This window comes from Ammodytes marinus (assembly GCF_949987685.1).
Source record: "Ammodytes marinus genome assembly, chromosome: 19".
Lineage (NCBI taxonomy): Eukaryota > Metazoa > Chordata > Actinopteri > Uranoscopiformes > Ammodytidae > Ammodytes > Ammodytes marinus.
Window position 1 is genome coordinate 17,611,883 of NC_137223.1, and position 24,553 is coordinate 17,636,435.

General features: G+C 39.9%; 1 protein-coding gene across 1 annotated transcript in view; it reads left to right on the forward strand.

Annotated features, from left to right (window-relative positions):
• The first annotated feature begins 4,748 nt into the window (after positions 1-4,748).
• The window catches only part of klhl29 (kelch like family member 29), a 214,028-nt gene continuing 194,223 nt past the window's right edge, over positions 4,749-24,553 (forward strand). Inside the window, exons 1-2 of the mRNA XM_080047433.1 lie at positions 4,749-4,901; positions 18,552-18,625. The gene's annotated coding sequence lies outside the window, so the exon portion shown is untranslated. The remainder of the gene's footprint in view (positions 4,902-18,551; positions 18,626-24,553) is intronic.

Genomic DNA, 24,553 nt, shown 5'->3' on the forward strand with positions numbered 1-24,553 from the left:
TAAACCTTGTATCTACAAACTCTTACCATTTGCATATTTCTGCTTTAAAACAGGATTCATAAAATTCTTGCTGAATTGGGTCGCCCCTCAAATTAGCTTGTACTTATTTATTCAACTAAGTCATTAAGACATTGGTCAACTGTAGACAAATGATTGAATTTGATGACATTTTTAACACATTTATGGGGAAACTACCACTGCATGGAAGTATGTTGTTCTACTGTAGTTCCAGTTGTTACTCCATCAGCGAGTTTCTGGATTTTCACAGTTGCACAGTATAGACATAGTGCCTAAAAACTATTGGCTGTACATTTACCAAGTAGTTTGATTAGCCTTTAAGTCAGGCATTTCCACCATTAATTTATAATTTTTGCAAATATTGAAAATACAAAGGTTGGTGCACACAAACACACACACACACAAACAAAATGTGACACGATTTTGAATCCACACACTTGGCACAAAGTAAAAGTACTAGGATCAAAGTAATGCTGCAGAGAAGACACACTGTTTGACAATGACATACACTGACCATAAAACAAAGGCACTGCAGCAGCCTGCCTGGCACAGCTGGTAAAAGAAGAAGCATTGACGACAAAGTGCAAAGTACAACTAGGCTGATATATAGCCTGAAGTAAATAATAATATAATGGCTAGAAGTTGATCGATAGTCTGCCAAAGCGAATGAAGCCATCAGCCAAGGAACACCATCAACTCGTGCATGGGTAGGCATAAGGCTCTCTTCTTTACTTTACAATATGAGGTCCATTTTCATTCTGTTCCTTTTGGATCATACTATCAATACATTCTCGAACATCAAGATTAAATTATAGTCTAACTCATGGATGTAGTTTGTTTTTTCCTGTTGCCCCCTGAGCCCAATTACTGTTGTTTACAGGCTCCAGATTTTTTTTTGTCACATAGGGAACGGTAAAGGGCATGAGCAACCCACTGCCCTGAACAGTTCTTGGCACCTAGGTAAGTAATTGCAAAAAGAATAACCTGTGAAAGAAAACATAACAAGTCCCAGCATGCCCACAAAATAATAGAAAAATATGTATTTTTATTCATTCAACCTCAGACTGATGCAAAAGGTTCCAGCTTGTTCCAGTTCTATTCAAAATTCACATCATAATTAGTTTTCACACCTTCTTCACATATTAGAACATATAACTGGACTTTTTCAAGCCTTTACTTTTCTCCTTTTAAAAGATTCCTTTTTAGATAGCCATCTGTTCCATTAGTAATGCTCTCAAGTTGCAAACCACTTTTAGGGAAGGTTTTATTGATGTCACTGCAGACAAATATACACTACAATTTGGTTAATTATCAAAGAACAATGGGCCATTGTTGCTCCCTGATTTTGTACAGATCTTGTATTGTGTCTTCATCAACTGCACACCCTCCTCATCTCCCTGTCTCTCCCTCGTCCTGAGTTCTGGGTCACCCTGTCGTTAAACACAGAGCTCTCTTATTGAACATGTTACTCATTTTGCTTTGGGTGAGTCACTCCATAAAACCTATAGTTCTCAGATAACAAGCATTATTTGTACAATGTAAAAGTTTTTCAAAATATTACCTGTTGGCTCAGATTCAGCTCAACAGTCTGTAGCCTACAACAAAACCAGTGCACCCGGTTGCACACCATTTCACATACCGCCATTGGCTGAAATGCACAGCCATGGAGACTTCTGAAACTACTGCAAAAGTACAGAATTTGACCCCCGATAAGAGCCCGCTATCTGTTCTGCCGAGTGTGACATTTTGATGAAATGCTGGATGTTTTGGGAGTGAAACGCACTCAAGAATTGTACTCAAGCATTGTGGAGTGCATATGCTTAACTGTGCATGCTGTTGAACATGACATTTACACTCCTACTCTTAGATTACATTACTATTTAAAGTACTGTCTTGACTGCAGCCCTCCACATGTGACAACCATTATTAGAAGTATGTCAATCAGTTTGCATCATGTTCTTAAAGGTTATTAACTATTTCAGGAGTCCTCACATTTACTCAAGTATTCTGAGGCCCTTTTACTTTACTTAAAGGTGCTCCGAGGAACTTTCAGTTTGTGTTCATTCTAATTGCACCTCATTTGGACAAAAGCAGTTGTGCTTTTACAGCCGTAGTTCCTGGGTGAGCATACCCATGACAAAGGCAGTAAGAAAAACGATAGAAAAATAGCATTCTTAGTGCTGATGGTCTCGTTTTCTGTTACATGTCATTTATGATCATCAGAGGAAAAATTTGACTGTTTCAGAAATATTTCAAAGTTCCTCTTAGCACCTTTATATGTTTACTTTTAATGACATTTTAAACTTGAACTTTATTTCAGCAAGAAATAAGTCACGGTCTTCTTCACTATATTTATTTTCAGTTACTTTGCAAATTATAGGCTCCGAACATCCACACAGGTGTTCGCAATTACTCTTGCCACTCAGACCTCCAGTCAGGTGTAAGTTGCCTGGAGCTAGGAATAACGGAACGTCACCTAAACTCTGTGTGCTAGAAAGACAGATAACGATGTGAGCTGTCCCACCCACACGGCCACAACAAACCCAAGAGTGAGTGAGATGTCAGTCAAAGGCAGTTGTGCCGTCCTGAGAAGGGCTCTAATTAGGCGGTTCAATTGGAAACCCCTGTGTGGGTAGAGCATAGGGGTGCAGGGGCTTAAATATTCTTTAAAAAGTGATGCATAATTATTGTTTCAACTAGTAAACAGTTGTATAGTAGTTAGAATTGATCTAAAAAGAGGAAAATTAGGTTGGTAACTGACTGACAGTGTCCATTCTACTTTTACTAACTTTTGTCTAACTTTTAATGGGGCCTTTTAAAAGTAATACCATATATGGAGTTTAGGCTGGAAAAGAACCTGTGTGTCTGTATAGGGTAAGTATTTCATAACCCCCATTTAATCGACAGTAGACCGCATCAGGTTTTTCTGATTGCCACGACAATTATTTGCCACTGTTGGTAAAGCTTTTGTCTACTTTACTAAACCAATAGGTATTAGTGCCTATGCTTTCCCAAGCAGAACTTGACTGAGGATGATTAGCATAGCTTTTTATTCATGTTAATATGACATATAATCAAAACACACACACACACACACACACACACACACACACACACACACACACACACACACACACACACAAATTACTGTACAGCAACTAACTGACCTTTTTTTCACAGCAGCATTTAATAGCAGGAAAGGCACAAGTGTTATTAATAACATTAACACTAGTTCATGACCCTGAAACAGAAGCAGCTTTGTTGAATTCAGCCATCATTAATCTTATTATTTATTTACACCTGTGCCGGTGGCTTTATTAATAATTAATTTACTATGCTATTACACTTTACTATAGTATAATGTGCAACACTTACAGCATAAGTATAATATACATTTAGACTTACTATATATTTGTTTAGGTGTTTTCACTTAAGGCGGATTAGCCCCCTGCTTAGGCTGAAGATGGGTGGAGATACACAGGACAAAACGAGATTTCATTTCCCCGGACACTTTGTTAAAATTACAAAGTTGTTATATGCAAACATCGAGTGAATGATGGTAGCATGTAAATCAAACGGTGTGCACTCACCCAGAGGAGTACTAATCACACGGAATAAGTAAAAAAAAACTGTGTGGGTGTACCATTAGTACAAAGTGGTATAACAACAGTAGACAAATAGACTCTAATGGATTCTTCATCATCACTGACAGGGTGACAATCCATCAGGTAAGCACCTTTTATAATAGGTCCATGGTAAGCACAAATATTTTACAGTAATTAATGTTACTGTGTAGACACAAACCGTGGATTGGAGGGGTTTTCTTCATTTATTCATGAGTTAATTGCCCTGCAAGTAACCTAAGTGACAGACAAGATAGGAACTGGTCAAAAAATGTCTGGGTTTCTTTTCCTGACTTCACACAACTCTTTTTCTCCCCGGCTCTGCTCGACTGCGTCACATTTCTCATTGTGTTCATGGATAAGTGGTTAGGAAAGCAAAAAGGACATTGATTTCAGGAGATCTGGATCCAGCCTGAGAAGGCCTTGTTGATTTTTTTCATTTTCTCGCTGCCTAATCAGGGGCTGACATACAGTACAACCAGGATGCAAAGTGAATGTAATCACCAGCACTAAGGTATATAGTATGGGAAAGCAGCAGCAGTGCTCTGGATGCTGCAGAATCAAGAATGTAAAAAAAAACTCGCGTTAATGACCCGTTTTGGTCGGATTTTCACCTTTTGGAAAGCTCTATGTAGCCTAATTCTTTTATCTATTAATCCCTTTTGCATAGCCTACTATGGTAACAGGTAGTTGTCAAAAATGACAATATAGAAATTCAACAAAAATTTCACAAATTCTCAGCCAACATCTGGATGCCCCTCAGTCCTGCATGATCCCAGGATCCTCTCTCCTTAGGGACTTTATTTTCCAGTATACTATTGCTGTAGTGCGAATACGGCTCTGCTTGTAGATGCAATTGCGCACGGTGACGGGTGGGGGGCGCTGTATGGCCTGTGTGAACCAAACGAAGTGAAAGGGGAGGAGCGGCGGCATCGGGAGGAAAAGTGGCCGCACGGTGTGCCAGCCCCGACCAGGCAGTCGCTCACATCTCCGATCCTCCGCCGCGCAGGGAGCACGCACAAGCGAAGACGCTTCTGCCAAAGTCCTGTCCTCTCTCCACTTCGTGACGTGCAGAGCGGCGCACACAGACAGGCCACTTACCAACCTGCGCAGAGCCGCCACCAGTGCACAGTGTTGTTGCCTTCGCTGTAGAATGCAACAACAGTCCTTGCGGGATAAAGACAGCATTCATACATAAAGCAGCGCCTAAGCGAAACAAGGACAAACGCCGGGGGACAGGAGCAGCGAGCAGCCGGGGAGGTAAGCGCTCAGTCCGCGTAGAGGTGGGCACAGTCGCCCAGCACGCTGACTCCACGTCCGCTTGATTTTGACGGGCTTTTTTTTGTATCAGCCAGGAGTTTGCCGTCGGGCACTTGTCCTATCATGAATGAATGAGAGGAGTATCATCAGTTTCACTAGCAGAGCACCATAGCTTATACCAAATGGTGTGTGCAGCGTTCACGTTGTGCGCAAGCGCTCCTGCAAGAAATAATAAACTAACTTTGCGTCTCAGAGCCCGTGACAAACATAATCAGGGGTTAGGGAAAATATTGGAGTAGTTGTGGGCATAAAGGTCAGCAGTTTAGGATGAACAGATGCTGACTGTTACAGCTGTGTATTTCTAAAATGTTCCAAAAAACGCCTCTTAATTTGACTTAATTCAGAAGACTATAGCCTAGTACGATACTATACTCCAAATAGGTTATTTATAGGTGTGCAAAATGATGCAAATTGGTACACCAATTAACTAATGTCATGTAGCTTTCCTTTGTCTGCATATTTGGATGTTTTGTTGCATGCTTTATCTAAACAAGTAACTCTAGCAACAAGCCAAATGCACAAAAAGCATTTAAAGACAATCTTATTCTGTTCTCAATGTGCACACACCCTGCAGTCAGTGCAGTGAGCTAGAGGTGTATTAATACAAATACCTATTTTCATTTTCTACATAGTCAACTTGTAGGCTTACGCCGTGCAAGACTCATCCTTCAGACAACAAAAGCATTACTCATCACTGAGTCCCATGTGCTGTTCACAGTGAAGTGCTGTTCCCTTGGATGTAGTAGTGGAGGAGAGCAGTTGTTGTAAGGGACACTACTGTTCCCTCACAGTTAGCTACTGAACACGGAATCCATCTATTGTAGAAAAAGCTCCCACTAGTACTTGACAAGCAGAGTTTCATTTATTTTTGGCGTGGCAGAAGGTGTTGATTTAGAAGTATGAGGTTGGCACTAATAATACTCCTTAACACATTTAATCTGTAGTCCACATATAGCACGCCTCTGTTATCATACTCTCATACTCCCAAGAACATACTTGTCAATCCTTTCTGGTCTTGGCACTGATGCCTGTTTACTAGCCCCGACATGAGTGTGATGCTGTATATAAATAGATGTACAGCCGCCCCCAGCTTGACCGTATGTGTTACTGCTCCCAAATTGATGTACCTCAAATGTTGTTATTGCATTAGCGGGGGCCAACCATGTGAGGAGGGAGAGCAGGACACATTCCCCCCCTTACTGATGACATATGAAAACCTAGCAGTAGCGGGCTATCGTGAATCAAGGCGCGGATTAAAGGCTTTAGTTCTAGTCCTCCCTGGACAGACAGGGAGCAATGCACTCGATGATGTAAGACAATGCATGGGGCCATTTAGCAAGGGGTCTTCTCGCCTCATCTGCGGGCGTATGACGGGAGAATTGTCTACTGTACACTGTAGGTGGGTGATTACCCAGCAGCATACAGAGCAGGGGAGTGTGTGTCTAAAGATACAGCACACATCCTCATTGTAAGGCAAGCCTTGCCTCTGTGGAAGCATTGAGGTTTCTCCAGGTTTTCACAAACTTCTTTGCAGTAAACTCAATCAGGGATAATCCCTCTTCTATATCAAACGTGATTTAGGTTGGCCCAGGGAGCCACTTTGGCCCGAGGAATTCATTTAGAAATTACCCAGAGGCATTTATCCTATTAGTAAAGGCCAAGCGAAAAACGACTCCTGTTCCTATGGTCAGCAAATTACAATACTGTAGCTCAAGGCTGTTTTTTTTATGTGTTTTTTCCCACCGGAAAGGAGAGCTCTTTTTCAGGGTACAGGGTTCATAATTTGATTGGTGTTGTGTATGCATGCTGGTCTGTAAATACACGCAAAGGATGTAGGACTAAATTAAATACAGTAGTATTCTGAGATGAAATTGTGATCCACTGCTTTTTGCCTCTGGTGATGGAGTGGAGTTTAAAGAAGTCAAACGAACAAGATGCGATTCCAGACTCCCCCCAGCGAACATGAGCACAGAAAAGCCAGCTCCTCCGTAATTCCTGTAACAACAGATAAAGCATCTATGCAGAGATGGAGACATTTTCCACTGCCTGCTTTTTTTAAAGACTGTACATATATAGTACAGTGATGCTTCTGTTTATCTGCACCCGCTCACAAAAGCAAAGTATTAATGTGTGATTGGAACTGGTGATTACACTGGTTCTGTTTGAGCAGTGGCGGGGATTCGAGGGCCAATCTGGACCAGCCCGCCTTCCCTCCCAATCTCAATGTAGAGGAAAGGCAATTTAGCATGATTTTTTTAATGCGCTTTGCTAGACAATGAACTAAATTTTCTCAGTTTTAAAAAGCGGGTCTTCTTTGGTTAACCCATTTCAAATACATGCTGTGGTTATTGATTACCTTATTTAAAAATGTCTATATGCGCTTTTCTTCTGGGTATAGTTTACCTTTGATACAAATGAGCTCATCACCCATTCAAAAAGCACTGACTGAGTTAAGATGCAACGTTAAGCAGAAGCTCCTATATTCATTTATCTTTTTTTCTATCGCTCACCTAGCTAAAGGTTTCTGTTTAGAGACTGGAAATACGATTTTCATACATACATACATACATAATTAAAGAGAACAGCTACCGCCCACTAACATCGCACATCTCACATTCTATTGGAGTGTGATATGCTGTAGTTGTCATACAGTGTTTCAACAAATTCATGTATGCAGTTTGAAATCTGTACTGTTGTGAACAAATTCGAGCAGTCTTTTACAGTGATGAAAGGCAGGTGATAATGAGAAAATAATTTGGATATTAAAAAGATCAAGGTTTTCTTTCCTTTTTTCATTAGTCATGCAGGTCACAGCGTGTCTGCATCTTTTTCTAAATTGGAGTATAACATAACTGTCTTTATTGATTTTTAACAGTTTTGCTTCGTGGAAGCTTAACATTTTCTCAGACACAATAAAAAAAATGTTATGCTTTATTGCAGACACAGGTCCATACAACACATCATACAGTATAAATAGTATAAAAAATGAGATACAAAAATACAAAAAAATTGCATATTACCCTATATTGATGATTGTCAAATGTGCGGGTTAGAATATCTTGATATTACTGCACTGAACCTAGCACGTAAATATGTAGCAAATTTCAACCAGCTAAAACCAAATGCAATGGAGGGGTTGGAGGACCTGCAATATATAATTTTCAATATATTTGTTGGGGAAATACTGACAGTAACCTAATGTTTGCAACAAAAAAAACAGTTAGATTGTTTTATGCTACAATGTTGGATTTTGACCACCGATTTAAATTATAAAATGTTTGGAGAAATGTCCTTATTTGCTTTCATGTCGAGTATCAAGAGGAAAAGACTGAAACCTCTTCATTTCTGTATGTTAAACATTTTCGTGATACCGCCAGCAGCTAGCCTGGCCTAGCTTGGCTTAGTTCTACACAACCCCCTGTACAGCAAACACATGTTGTTTTTACACTTAACCTAACAAGTTATACGTAATATGTTATTAGGTGCATTGCTTGTAGACACATTTTGTAACCTTGACTGAGCCATGCTAGCTACGTTATATTGTTTTTTCCTTTTCCCACCACTTTAACCACCTCACAAAGTGTACTCGTTCTCTATTCATTCTTTTTCTGTCCCACTTGATTTGATAATTTTGGCTTCTTTCTATACACATTGCATTGAGAGCTAGGGCCATTCAAAGCTCAATTGCTACAGCCACCTAAGTGGTGCACACTGGTAGCTGAGTGCATGCGGCAGTTAAGTGACAGCAGGATCAAACTTAGATTATCTTTACCTGTTGTGAGAGCCACATCCAGGCTTCACCCACGGCCCACAGCCAAAGCCAGCTAGCTTTAACTCAGCCATTTAACAAGATCCTGATGAAGGTAGTTTTCAGTGAAGGGAGGAGGATAGGACATGATTTTATTTTAAGACAAAGCATATTAAAGCTATCTTCTTCTTTTTTTGTTGCCATCAGGTGCTTTCAAATTAACACCTGTAGATAACTTTTAACTATGAAGTCTGGAATTACTATTAATACTGGTGCTGATCATTTTATTTGGCAAGGTAATTAGTCAGATATAGAAACATGGCTTATGTCAGGACAGGTATGTGTTTAATGATCCCTCAGTAGTCGGTGTGACCCCTTTTTCCAAGTAGGCTACAATAACGTTTTTTTGTTCATGGTTTCACATTTTTTGGGGGGATTTACGTTTGATTTTTACCATCAGCACAGAAACAGTCCTCTGCCTTTTACCACTGCTGCATTGATGCTTTCCTGCATGATTTTCGGTGGTAGTGATATTTTTGTTCGGATATGCTACTGAATGTTTTAGCATTAGAGGTTATTACAAAGCATTATATACTGTACTTGCTAATGTACACAGGGCAAAAAGGCCACAGGCAAACGCTATGCTTCCGAAGCTCTTCAGAGATCGGTGAACTATGAAAGGCAGTCTCTTCAGCTGCCCTCTTGAACACAGTTGCTGACGAGCTAGTGATGCTGGTATCATATTTCTAAAAAGCCTGCAGTTTCCTTGCTCAGAGACCCAACTGGTCTCAAAATGCACACAGCTCTAAAACTCCAATAGCCATGGAGATTTGAGCAGGCAGGTCCCCTTTTAAAATGATAGTGTGCTCCATTTGAAATAAGGTTTAAATGTTGAACTGAGACCTTTCAATAATATTTGATAGATTATGTTTGTGGATATATTTATAATTGACTAAAACCAATTGAATTGCGTATTATCTGAGTAATTTAATTATTTTCATCATACATTAGTTGTAGTTAATATAGAATAAATTATGCACAGAACATGTATACGTAAATAAGGGAAGAATGGAGTTTAAGGACATTTGGCTTCCTTTATATTTAACTTTTTAAATCCATGTGCTTATTCCGTATTCCCTAAAAGTAAAAGCAAAACCAGTGAATAACAGCCTTACTGAACTGCATTCTCTTTTGTGGATGCATCCATGTTGTGCAGCACTATAGGGGAGAACGGGGTAAGTAGGCACACTTTTTACTCTAGTGAGAATTGCTTATCACCTAAACATCTTTCAATAGTCATTCCTACATTAAATTGAAGCTTAAGGTGTTGGCTTGAAATATGTACCCCTCACTGTTTCTATCTTATTGTAATAAAGAAGAAATTAATCATCAAAGACACCCTTACACATTGTGACAACCAACCCCATCAAGGGGTCGGTTGTCAAACACTATGGGGTTGTTTGTCACAATGTTATCTTAATGGGAATAATCTTAAAAAGAAGGCAAGAAAGTAGAACTAAATTTGAAAGTTTAATTGCATTGTCAAGTTGACAAATAGGCCTACATAACTTACTGTAGCCTTGGCAGCTGGTCTAGTTTGGGATGCACTGGGTTGTTTTAATTTTGTTGCCCTTTTTTCTTTTGCATGCTAGCTGCCTTTTCCTGCTCTATTCTTTCCTTCTCTGGGGTGTCAGTGAGGATACAGCTTGACAATGTATTTCGTTATTGGGTTCCTTTTCTGGCTGCAGCCTTGAGATAACATGTGACAACCAACCCCCCAAAAAATGTGACGACCAACCCCAACTTGAATTTCTTGCTAGCATCAAGGCCAACAACCATCTGACAACTAATTAGCTTGCTAACCACAATCTAAAATATAGTTTACCCTTCACACTTTGTATGGGTAACACGTTTTTTGTTATAAACCCATTGTGTAAAAGCCTAGAAGAAAAATACTGAGGAGCTAAATATTTTCAATTTGACATGAAAAACACAAACAGTCGTCTCACCTCAAATTCAGCAGTCTAATTCCAAGGAAGACTATGTAGGTGACCTCTGATCCCAATTCTGGATATTTACATACCAAAATTTCATAGACAGCGCCTTCTGGTTCTGAGATATAACGATTGTGACAACCAACCCGTGTGACAAATTACCCCGTTCTCCCCTAATGCGTACATGCGTACATACACACATGCCACTTTTGCTGAAAGCTGTGTATTAGCCCATGTCTTGTGTTACTGTGGCCTTCATGTTTTCTATTCGGTTCCATCAGCTATGCTTTCCAGGAGGCAGAGCCAAGCTACATTGCTCGACAAAATGCTTAGACTCATTAGGCCTTGAGCAAGCAAGCTGACACCAAGAGCCAGGGCCTAGGGCCATATTTACCAGATATGGAAGGACCCAATTTCAAATCTACCCATAGCTTTAACCGAATGTTATCTGATGCGGTGCTTGGAACAATTTGATTTCCTGCAACAAAAACAACAACAAAAAAAGCTTAGTAAGTCTTTTCGAGGAGAAGAACTTTACCATGATTTTAAAACCCACACAAATGGCTTAAATTCATTTGACATGTTTGTGGACAAGGGGTGAGGATTTGGTTTGGATTCGGGCCCCTAAGGCTTGGTCTCGGGGTTAGGGGAGCGGGGGGGGCTTGCAGTCTGCGAGGCTGCTGTGCGATGAGTTGCTCCATGGGGGGCAGGTTAAGCCTTTTAGCCCCATATGATGACGCTGCAGTTTTCTTCTCCATGGAAATGGGGGGAAAGACAGGAAGGAGACGGACATGGAAAATATTTTCTGTCCTGTAACTCATCACTGCCCGCCACATGTTTAGTTGTTTATGCAGGCTCCCATTAAGCCAGGCTACAGGAGTATTTCTGCTATGTGGCTATCTGACAGCCACAGCTCCCTTGGCGTCTCTTTTATGGACCTTAGTCACTTTAATAAGGTGTGTTTTACTATCTTATCTCTGCTTTGGAATAAACATCATAATACATATAAAATCTAATCTAGGAATGACTGGGCTTTTAAAATTGCAGACTATGCTACACATTATTTGAGGGTGCACTGGCCCTTAGAAAAGACATGGGTGTATTATGTAGGGGAGAACGGGGTAATTTGTCACATGGGTTGGTTGTCACAATCGTTATATCTCGGAACCAGAAGGCGCTGTCTGTGAAATGTTGGTATGTAAATATCCAGAATTGAGATCAGAGGTCACCTACATAGTCTTCCTTGGAGTTAGACTGCTGAATTTGAGGTGAGAGGACTGTTTGTGTTTCTCATGTCAAATTGAAAATATTTAGCTCCTCAGTATTTTTCTTCTAGGCTTGTACAGAATGGGTTTATAACAAAACACTTGTTACCCATAAAAAGTGTGAAGGGTAAACTATAGTTTAGATTGTGGTTAGCAAGCTAATTAGTTGTCAGATGGTTGTTGGCCTTGATGCTAGCAAAAAATTCAAGTTGGGGTTGGTCGTCACATTTTTGGGGGGGTTGGTTGTCACATGTTATCCAAAGGCTACAGCCAGAAAAGGAACCCAATAATGAAATAAATTGTCAAGCTGTATCCTCACTGACACCCTAGAGAAGGAAAGAATAGAGCAGGAAAAGGCAGCTAGCATGCAAAGGAAAAAAGGGCAACAAAATCAAAACAACCCAGTGCATTCCAAACTAGACAAGCTGCCAAGGCTACAGTAAGTTATGTAGGCCTATTTGTCAACTTGACAATGCAATTGCATTTTCAAATTTAGTTCTGCTTTCTTGCCTTCTTTTTAAGATTATTCATCCCATTAAGATAACATTGTGACAAACAACCCCATAGTGTATGACAACCGTCCCCTTGATGGGGTTGGTTGTCACAATGTGTAACGGTGTCTTTGATGATTAATTTCTTCTTTATTACAATAAGATAGAAAAAGTGAGGGGTACACATTTCAAGTCAACACCTTAAGCTTCAATGTAATGAAGGAATGACTATCGAAAGATGTTTAGGTGATGAGCAATTCTCACTAGAGTAAAAAGTGTGCCTACTTACCCCGTTCTCCCCTAATAATTTATTTTAAATTGAATAATTTAGGAGAAGAGGAGCTTAAAAAGAGGCCTGCGTGAGTAGGTTTTGGGGTGGAATGTCAGACTCAAACCCAGCTCTGCCCGCTTGAGGCAAACTAGACTTCAAATTACTTCAAGAGGAAAACAAATTTCACTGGCCACCGGAATCACTTGTGCTCATTTCCCTCCCTGCCTTCTTCTCAGAACCATGGGAAATTACAATAAAACTATTTGAACTGTCATTTGAATGGCGCCACAACATGAAAGCGGTACAGTTTTTGGGCTTTGCTAACTGCACAGTGGTGTTTTTTGGCCTTGATTTAGTCGTTTGTGTTGGCATTCACAAGAAAACAAAGCATATAAAGTGCTGAAAATATTTGATATCAGGCAGTCTTCTGAAATCATTACATGACCATTGCACTTCAGAAAGAATAACTAGAACCGACAGAGGTTTTTGTTTGCTTGCATCTAATATTACTGCTTCTCTACCCACTACCATGTAGTTTACTTTGAGGGATCCGTGCATTTTGTAACTCTAAATCATTTGTCTCCAGCAAAAAAATAATATCTAAGGAGTTCACAAATAAAAGAAGCATACACAACAGCGGCTTTCAACTGATTTGCATACTCCAGCATTGCAAGTTGAAAGGTGGCTTTAGAGTTAAGAGGATGCATAAATCATGTGTTTGCAGGAGGTGAGATGTGATCTTTAAAATGGAATTCTATTTACAACCTGTTTGCCATTAGTTGAATGTATTCTTCCAAAGGACTAGAATAGCTTCCTAAAATATTGGCCCCATCCCAACCACCTAATGCTTTGATGCATGTACTCCAGTGTTGATTAATTCATGTTGGCAGTAGGTTTTCCCCATATAAATACCTGCAGCATAATGACCAGGGTCATTAATTGTATTAAGTAATTACTGGACAACATCTGGCAAGAAATAATAATGAAAACAGGCAGCTTTTATTTGCAGGCTGTTTGCCTTCCTGTCTGTCAGGGGGGCCCCGCTGTTGAATGATGACAAATTGAACGTTGTCACATCCACTAACCATCCACTAACACAGCGGGTCACCTAAATATAATGTTATAGTAATGTAGAGGGTTACAAAAAGGGGGGAGGGGGGTTTAACATTGTTCATGCCACTGCCTGTGCTTCAAATAATATCCCGGTTACTTAACCTCTCTTTACACCCTTACAGTTCAGTGGAGTGCACTTGAAAGGCGATTGCAGCTCATATCTGCAGCCAAGGAAATGAACAGTGAAAATCAGAGTCTAGTAAAATCCTGCCTGGACACACATGAAAGGCTCTGGTTTCTGCTTGGTCTCTGTGTGGCTCGTATATTCAAATGTGTGGCAGTTTGGCTGTTTTCTTGTATTCAAAGACACGCAGACATTTGGCTACGATAAAAACTGAGCATAATGTTAATGAGACGGTGGCTGATGGTGGCATTGTAAAGATAGCTTTTGTCCATGCACGATGCCTGCGGGCCTCTGTGTCATTTTATAGTTTTTCTCGAGTAGACAGTTCTACTGTGTTTCTCAGCATTTGCAAGATAGGCCTGGCCTATCCATTCCACCTCTCCGTACATTAATTCATTGTTTCTCGGAAAATAAGCCCTTTGATTTAATGACAGAAGTTCTGCCAGTCAGAGGTCATTTGACAGTTTAACTGAAACAACGCTGGGCATGATTTGTAGTTTAAGTAAATCCTTGTTTAGTTTTCCTGCTACAATCTTACATTTTAAACATGGTGACAGTATTGAGGCACAATGTTATTTATATATACCACCATATATTGAATAGTGTACTTGAAAACGGCTCGGGCAGCCTTTGTGAATGGCGGCAATGTGATGGCGGCCAAGTTTGATTATTAATGGCTAGTCTCTATCTCTCAGGACTTAATTGGTCTCTGCTGATTGCTGAGCATTCTGATTAAAGAAATGCCATTAAAATTGATGTATCATACTTCCAAGTGTTTTTCACAGTCAGATAGCTCCTTCAATCAATTGATAATTACCTAGGTGATTTATTGCATGGATCCATTTTGACAAGTTTACAATAATTGGTATGGTAAAACTTTTCTCTGTGCATCCTTTGAATGTGTGAGAGAGAGCGGCCTCCAGTGTGAAATAAACTGAAATAAGTCCTTTAATACCGTGTTAATGCTGTAGCAAAGTCATTATTCCACATTCAACCAGAACCTGAAAGGAGATTGATGTTTTTACATTTTAAGGCGTTATCTAGAACTTATAATGAAGTATTTATCTATTCCTTATCAGTGACTGTGGCAGTGCTCACTCATTTTGAATATCATTCTCTAGTGACTTTTTCAGACACAAACCACAGCATGTTTTCCATTTCGGATGTGCAAGTAGTTAATCAAAGGAAGTAGAGACAAAATATAAATCCATAGGGGGAAGTCAATGAGGTTGTTAATGATTTTGCTTTGTGTGGAGTTAATGGGAAAAAAACATCTCTAATTTCATGGCAAAGTAGACATTTTTCCTACGGGGTTTCAACTAATTTTCTTTTAATAAAACATCATAATACTGTAAGTGGAGAGGAGAGAAATATCAGGTTTTGTTTACACACTATTGCAGCAGAAAAGTGTTATAGATTAGTACAATAACTAGTAATACAGTGTTTTATAGTTTAAATTATACTTTTTTTGATTAAGACAGGTGGCAGCAGGACAATATGTATTTAGGGCTAATATGCACTACCATATTTGCAGTGTTGGAGTTAAGAGTTTTAATGAAATTTCCCTGAGTATTATTTTGGCTACATAAACAACCATATGTCAGAACTTTTTTTTCTCTTCTTCCTCAGAAATGCTCTGTGCAACAGCAGGCGCTTTTTAGCTCCATAAACTGATGGCAGAAAGAATTGCTTTTATATCAATGAGCTACTGTCTTTTATCATCCTCTTGAGGCAGATTTGGCAAGGTAGCTGTTTCCATTCCTGCACAATCATCACAATGGAAATTTTTTTGTCCTTTTTTTCAGGAATAATGAAACATACTCCATTTTTCATTTCATTTCAGGAAAAATATAGTCAAAATCATGTTCCACAGTCTATTAAGTCCGACGTGATGTATGTGACTTGGAAGTGGAGTCAGCAAAACATGATGAAGGAGCATTCAATAACATCTCACTTTTTGCCACGGCCTCCCTGTCAGCTTTGCCTCTGACATATGGTTCTACTATAAAGCCCATCCTTAGAACTGTCTATAACAGCCTATTATTTTGAAGGAGAGCGGATACTTTACCTTGTTTTTATATAATTTTTGGCAGCATACTTTCAGGAGACACTGTAAGAGAAAATAAATGTACCTGCACATCATCAGAATGGGCAAAAACACAAATGATGTGAACTCAACTGCCCACCATGACCAAAGCCTGTCAGTGTCTTGCTCACGGACACTTGGGTTTTAATGCAGTTTGGAGTTCGATATAAAGAATAAAATCTCTAGGAATGCTGTACTTCACCAAAGTGTAACAACTGACACGTCTGAGAAGTTTTTATTCTGATGAAGTTGATTTATCTTTTTTGTTTTCCGTCGCGCTGCCTAATCCAATTCTACTTCTACAGTGTGACGTCGCCTACATTCAGTAGCAGCCTTAGCTATGTTTCAACAACCCATTCAATTGAATGGGGCCCCGCCCACCCCCCCAACAATTTTATTTTTTTATTTTTTTATAAATAATTCTTGAGCATGCTATCAGACCAGGGGCCTGAGGGGGGCCCTGGGCCAGAGATACTGATAGTAACTTTTCATGTCGCATTGTCAAAGAGCTCAGTCAGTCATGTCAATAACAGGGTCCAAAAAGGAATAAGCCTAAATATAAGGAAAGAAATCATCATGGGCCCCACAACTAGTAGGGGAGAAATACAAAAGCATAAGAAAACAGCATTAGTAGCTCTGTCTAAGGGGCTTCATTATAAGCCTTTAGGGCCCCCACACACATACAGGAATAAGATTTATATGTGTAAATTCTATACTGTTCATCAAAAGTAGCTATCCACCCTGTATCTGTTGAAATGAGTCTCTCCATCATAGAACATGAGTCTGCAGACCAATCTACTGTTTTTACAGTTGCAGAGTAAAGAGTGCTGCCTGATTAAGAAAAATCTGAAAAATAATGTTCCTTCTGCATCTCAGGATTTGATATAGCCTCTAAATTTTACCCTCAAAGTGCACCAGATTGATGCATTTTAATTCAAAAGGCACACATTTTCTTCCGGGGGGATGCCCCCGGACACCCCAACAAGGACCAGGGTCCCTCTGACAGTATCCCTAAATCCTTTGAGAAACACTGACTTCCTTAATATGTTTTTACCATTAATTGTATGTAACTGTGCAGAAAAGTCAGTGTACCTGACTGGATAGGTAGGAGTGGGGGGGCCCTTTTAAGAGTCTGCACCTAGTGGCTCATCATCTCATAAACCGTCTACGAACCAACTGGATTCTACCATCTGTTTTCTTTTTGCGGGCAGCATGTACAGCATTCACAAGAAATATGTATTTAAAAAAATTAAAAATAAATTAAGATTTAAAAAAAAATTCAAGGAAAAAAAAAGTGGGGGGCCCCACACTAGGTCTTGAATGGGGCCCCCAGATCGTTAAGGCCGCCCCTGCCTACATTACCCAGAATTACCTGAAAAAAGGGTTCATGAACCTGATTGAGAGTTTCAGCTGCGTAGGTGGAGACCAAAAGCACTAATCCTAATGGAGGCAGAGCTAGATATTTTTTTAGACTAAGAAAAAGCAGGATGCTACCCGGGAGGGCAAAGTTGTATGTCTAATCGATTTATGATGGATTTCTGCTTGTATGACTAAGTCTCGAAAGAAACACATGCATAATTTGCTATTTGAATGTGTGACGGTTGATGTTTACATAGATTTTTGGGTCATTATTTGTTGAGATATTGTCTAAATTTTTCTAGCCACGGTGCATTTTTGTTTGAGGAAAATACTGAGACATGAAAATGGTTCATCTGTTTTTCACACCAAAGAATTCAGTTATTTGTTTTCCACAACAATCTTAATTGCTTTCACTTACTGTGATCGTCATAATTCAGAATTTTTTCTTGTTTTCAACCAAAAAACAAAAAAAGCCATTGTGCGAAACAGAACCAGAGACTATTTCACACACACGCACACACGCACATGCTGGCACACACAAAGCGAGATGTGGTGACTTCCAAAGGCTGCCACCGCAGAGGAGTCGGATGATCACTGTTTTTTTTACGAACACCAGTGCTGTTGTTGGGTTTAGACAATGAGGGCCTTTGAAGTGTCATCTCCAAAGTGAATCCGCTGCTTTGTTGTCATCTAAAAAAAAAGAGGGGAAATCCTTCAGTTTGCATATAATTGCAGTAATTTTATATTTTCACTAAGGCATTCATTTGACTATACTGATTCCTGAGATTTTTTTCCAGTTGCCACCATATATCCTCAGTTTGACCTTTTCCACTTCCGAATTATCCGCTGCTGACCTCTAATACTCTCTCAGGACAGTGAGTCTGTGGAATCATTTATCTGTTCTCCGTACCAAAGATTACACTGATACATCTCTTTCATGCAGATGTTCACACATTTGAATGGGTTGTGTTGTGTATATATTCTCTTCATTCTTTTGAGTGAAGGGATGCTGGATGTTTTGTCATTAACAGATGGCATGCACGAGAATATTAAAGCCAGATGTATGAAAGTTCTCATTTCATTGTCTGTTTTTTCTAAAGCCCCACCAGATTCACCAACTGTTATTGTTATTTCTGCAGGTGTAGACGGCAATACTCAAAAGATCTAATTTGTCTGTGATGAGCATCCCCATCCACCAGAGACCAAAGGTACGGTAAGATATGAAAAGCTCATTATCTTATTGTATAATAATACAAAATGTATTATGCCGCAGACAAAACCACACAGCGTGCTAGAAAAAGCACTATTAATTATAAGTCACAGTCTGCCTCATCATTGTATTGTACTCTTTGTGTTTTCCCATATAATCTATTTTGGACAATTGTTGCACTTACATTGTTGTTAATAATTTGTTTGTCAAAAGAATTATAACTTGAAACTCCTGACGAATTCCACTTCACTAAATCTCATTGTGCTGTATACTTGATCCTTTGATACAGCTGACTGTGAGTATATATGTACACGTTTGGTGGCGTTGGCCTGGTTTAGTAGGGGGTTGATGGTCTGGAATGATTTGATGTATGGGCGTCATTAATTCCGCTTGACTTCCCCCGCCGTGTCCAGAAAATGAGCTACGTCCGTCTTTGTTTCCCTTCACGCAAAGACCTCGCAATTCTGTCAGCGAGCAAGAAGACGGTGTTGGTCCCGAAGCCATTACGGGGTTAGAGGCTGATCTGGTGTCATTTTGGAGATGGGATTACTCCCGGACGGCAGGACCACAGGAATGTACAGACCCTGCTGGTGGTCCGCTCACCGCTGATGAAATGGAATTGAATTAATGGGGTTGCCCACTGCGAGGACTGATTAGAACGACATACTGCCCTTGATCCCTGAGCGAGGTGACCAGGCACGGATGCCACAGGCACATTGGGGAGGTGGGGGGGGGGGGGGGATTGGGCTTTATGTCTGTGTATTAATATCTTGTGTGTGTGTGTGTGTGTGTGTGTGTGTGTGTGTGTGTGTCTGTCCTGGGTCAGTGCATCACTAATGAACAGGACTCATTATGTGTGCTCTTTGCTGGGGTTCAACCCTCACTGGTGGGGGGGCTTCAGGTGTAAAATCCTACAGTGTTGTGGGCTTTGTGCGCTGTGGAAGGCGGCTCATACCGTGAACCCATGTGGTCCCAAGCTGTGGTGGTCCATGCTGTGTTCAGCTCTCACAGTTTGAAAAATGAACGGTAGCGCTGCATGCAGTTTACAAGTCTCACACCTGCAGCTTGTTTTATGTACTCTGAAACATATTAGAATTGTATCATTTCGGGTAAGTCCATCACGTTTTGAAGTGAAGCGGAATAGCACAACTCAGCCATTAAGGCACTAGTATGCTCCAACTGAAGTGCTTTTCAGATGGTTGAATGTCTTTCTGAAGTTGGAATTGGGAGGCTGATACCAGCAACCCTTTACTTTCCAAAACCAAAAACCCAACAGTCATACCCATGGCAAGTTTTGTTAGTATTACAGAATGAAACACTATGAACACATTACTTTCCATGGGAGACTATCTAAAAGTGTACGCCATTATCCACCTATTATACCAGTTATTATTGGGTGATGAAACTGTTAAAAATGTCTAGTTGTCAACCCAGCATTAAATGTGGTCAGAACAGCCATGATCCCTTTTGCTTTTTTTGACGTGGTATGATGACCCTTTGTGCGAACTACAGTAGTTATTTGAGCAAACTCACACACGAGCTGTTTCCACAAACTAATCCCACCTCAACAACACAACAGCCAGTGTCTCCTTTTTGTAACTCAAATGTATTTCAACACATAATACCAGTTTTTTAAAAGATTACAACATGATCCGTAGTTCTTAAATAAATAAAAGTTAAATGAAAATTAAATTAAGTGATTATTTTGGCTCTGACATATCATTAAATGTAACCACAGCATTTCTCAGACTTTCTTCGCACTTTCAGTGAATTTCACAGAAAAAGTGTTTAAACTTTGAAGGTACCCTGCATTCAACCCATCTTCTCACTAATTTAAAATGTCTATGGGAGTACCTTATGGCCAGTGGTTACCCTCCAGCTATCAGGTGTCACTATCCGTCTCCATATTCCCATAAAGCTCAGAGTGGTTCGGGTTTTTTCCATTAGTCGGGGTGACTGTTCTCACTCCAATCAAACTGCACCACATTTTGCTTGGAATAGGACACATGCTTGCCTTTTTCCGGCCGCCTTGGTGTGGTTATTTGTTGCATAGCCAACTTTGAATGTTGCCGTTCTCATTTTATCTAAAAAATTGTTGTGAGTGAGCCAGGGTTTGTTTAAGTCACTCACCATTCTTGGCGTGAGTGTGTCCTAAATTATCACAGCCAAGTTTAGTAGAGAAGAAAAATAATTTTTGTGTAGAAAATGTAACTAAATTCAAACCGTCAAAAATGCCGAACTTTTGCCAAGCCTGTCTCCAGCATTTTATTATTTTATTTATTTTTTACGACATACCTTGGGGAAGTAATGGTCGTCATCACCCTTATTTGCCCAGCAGTGTGCTGTTTACGTTGGGCCCCCAGACGGTGAGCTGGAGCTGTCTGCCAGAATCATTCTCAAGGCCTCCTCAAGTAATGATAGATGACAGGCTTCTGCACAGAGGAAAACATGTCTCCTGGTGGCACACAGAGCCACTCAGACAAAGGTGCCATCAGCTGACAGCATACCTGTACCTGCATACTAGTTGTGAGGAATAATCTAAGGGGAGGCGGTGGTAAAAAGAAAAAGCCTCCAGTCCATTCTGCGTTATAATGAGACATGTACAGTGAATCCCTGTCAGTGATTATTATTATTAAAACAAGAGGTCACCTTTTTGTAGCTGTGCAAGATATTTCCATGTCTTTGCAAGTCTGCAGCCTAACTTTGACTTTGGACGGAACATTGAATTTTTATTACTCTATTAGTTTATTATCTTATGTACTGTGCAGACCTCATTTTTCTATCTGAAGTCATTATGTAAAGCACCTTTTTTGGGAGCGCTCTCTGTGAGCAGTGAGTGCAGGGAGCTGACCAACCAAGACAACATTTAAAAAATGGTTTCCCTTAACTTCAGATACCGTCCTCTGTAAAACTAGTATACAGGTATACTGCCATACTATAACTGGGGAACTGTGAGAACCATGAATACCAACAGCTCATTTTGTGAGAATGTTGATTGGGGATTTGGTCTTGAACTACTGTTCTCAAGTTCAAGAATTCACTTTGATGCTCAGCTCTGGCTATTTATTTCCAAGGCACTCTACCAAAACTGCAATTACTGATTCATTTCATTATCGATTAGTCTGCTGATGATCTTGACCCAATTGATTTGTTTACTCTAAGAATGTCAAAAAACAGTGGAAAATGTCATTTCCAGTTCCCCAGAGCCCAGTGTGATGTCTTCAAATAGATTTCCAATCAACAAAAAACCCAAATCCATATGTTTTTTGAAAAACAGAATACATTGAAATGGTAAAACAACTTCAAACTTGTCTTCTTTTCTTTCTTTAATATTAAACACACCATATAGCCATAACTGTAATGAAGAGTTTTTAATGATACTAGTAATATTTGAAGACATGGAGTTGATTGAGTTTTTCATTTAAAGAATGCATTATCCATCCTCAAAAAACACTTAGGCTACTGCAAGTTGTGCTTTTTCACTCCTACGCAATGCATGTCTCTCTCTAGCTAATGGACTGAACTGTGGTGAGGAGATAGAGACTTTAAAACGCTTCCTCCTGTTATTTTTTAAGCCATATTGAATGACCTGTCATTTGGCATCTCTTGTTGCCACATTTTTGAGAAACATAGTTATAGGAGAAGTAGCTTTATCTAGCCTTTAAGCGCTCTTTAAAAAAAAAATCGCCCTCGAGTCCAATTCAGAATGGGCGTCCGCCTTTACCACCATTATCAAGACAAGAAGGAGTCTTCACCTGCTGACTAATGCGGGAAAAAAGCCTTGAGTATGCCATTTATGTGGACACTGTGCCCGTGACGTATTTAGCCTGAGAGACAGAAAATAATGGGGGGCGGGGGGCAGGGGTAGTTCTCGGTAAAAGGTATGTTCTAAGCAGAAAAAGTAATGTCACTAATGATTTGACCTCTGACCTGGACGCCATGAGGTGCACGTCTTGATATAGTCTTTGCTGTTTGGAGCAATCAGAGCTTGCTTGAAAGAGGGATAAAGGAGAAACGCAAAGGAGCTAGGTCATGCTTTTCACAAGCCTCCCCCGCTACCATTATGAAACGACCCGCTGCCCATCACAGTGCAGCCTCTGCCTTTATGATACAAATGGCTTCCTCCTTTTTTTTCTCTTTAGCTCTCTCTATCTCTCTCTCTCTGGCACATGGGGTTGCCATTCACAAGCCGCTACCAGACCAGAACAGAAGCGGAACATAAACACACACGCATAAACACCGACTGCGTCTCGCGCTGTCACACATACCCACTTTTATTCTTGTCACATAAACAGCCAGCCATTGTCTCCTGCACGCCCCTGGAGTGATTAAGACGTACGGCACCGCAGGGGGTCGGCCCATGGTTAAAGGGGCATAGAATCCTAAGAGGCGGACACACACACACACATTCGCACAGCAGGTTTTTTTTGCATGGCATCTTATACAGGCCATTGAGGCTAATATCTGTGAATGGGGCATGCTGGCACTTTCAGGAGTGCTATCAGTGTTGTCTCTTTTTCCCTTAAAGTGCCCTCGAGGGAAGGCCCAACATAAATGCATCATGAGGGAGAGGAAAAGTATGCACCCTCCTATTTGCTATGGTGCCCTCACCTTGGAGTAGAGAAGTGAACTAAGGACAATACCCCTGCGTGTAAAGTCTTTAAAGTGGAACTGTCAGATCGTGTTTTGCTCCCAAGATAAAATGCCCCTATTTCGTTGGTACCTGCTGTCCCCGTGATGCCGCCATTATGTCGTTACATGAGTGTTTGCATAAGTAGTTTTAAAAACAGTTTTCTGCAGTATTTCAAATAAACCATTTTAGGTTGAATCAACACAATCCCATTTTGTTTATTACACCTTCATTAACACCTTAACAACATCAAATACAGCAAACTGTAAGAATGAAAGCTACTCAACATTTAAAAACCTGTTTTGTTTCATTTTGTTTAAAATTTTGTTTAGCCAGAGTAAAACTTACTGAAATTGAAACAAATTATATATATATATATATATATATATATAATATATATATATATATATATATATATATATATATATATATATATATATATATATATATATATATATATATATATATATATATATATATATATATATATATATATATATATATATATATATATTATAATATATATTATATATATATATTATATACAGTATATATATAATATTTTTGATATATTACTCAACAGTGCCCAGGTGACATTGAGTTCAAGAGAAACAACATATGACGAATCCATCTGAAATGAAAAGGCTGCCTTTTTTATTTTTATAACATTGCCTGCTGCAATTTATTGATAGACCCATGGGGCTGAAGAAATGCCTAGTCTTACAAAAGCACACCTGCCTTGACAAATCATTGCAATTCAACAGTCCGACATCAACAAACAAGCATTACCGGTTTGTGCTTGTTTATTGAGATGCTTTTCTTTAAAAAAAGTAAAAATTAAATAAAAATCTCCTTTTTATTCCAGCAGAGGAATGTAAGCCAAACACGGTGACATAATGCAATGGGAATGCTTAAAAGTCTTCCGTATCACAAGCTGTCCATCCATCCATCTATTCATCCACAAAATCCTGTCAGCCATGGTTTTCCTGAGCCCTCTGTTGCCTTCATTTCCCCTTTGGGGATGATGTCCTGAAGCCCGATTCAAGTAGCAGGCTTTTCCATTTCAGGGCATTCAGTGTGTCTGTCATGTCAGCTGTTTTATTTAAGAATATCAACACCTGAGTATCCCCTTGTGCTCGGCCTTCATGCAAGTGATGCCATATTGATTTTTATACCAGGTATCTGCGCACTGGCCATGGGGAAGGCGTTTTGGCAAGACACGGATATCAAAGCTAAGCGAGTGTCATTAGTTGCCACACTGTTGTAAGATCGGTATCACAGTAGATAAGGAATATCGTTTC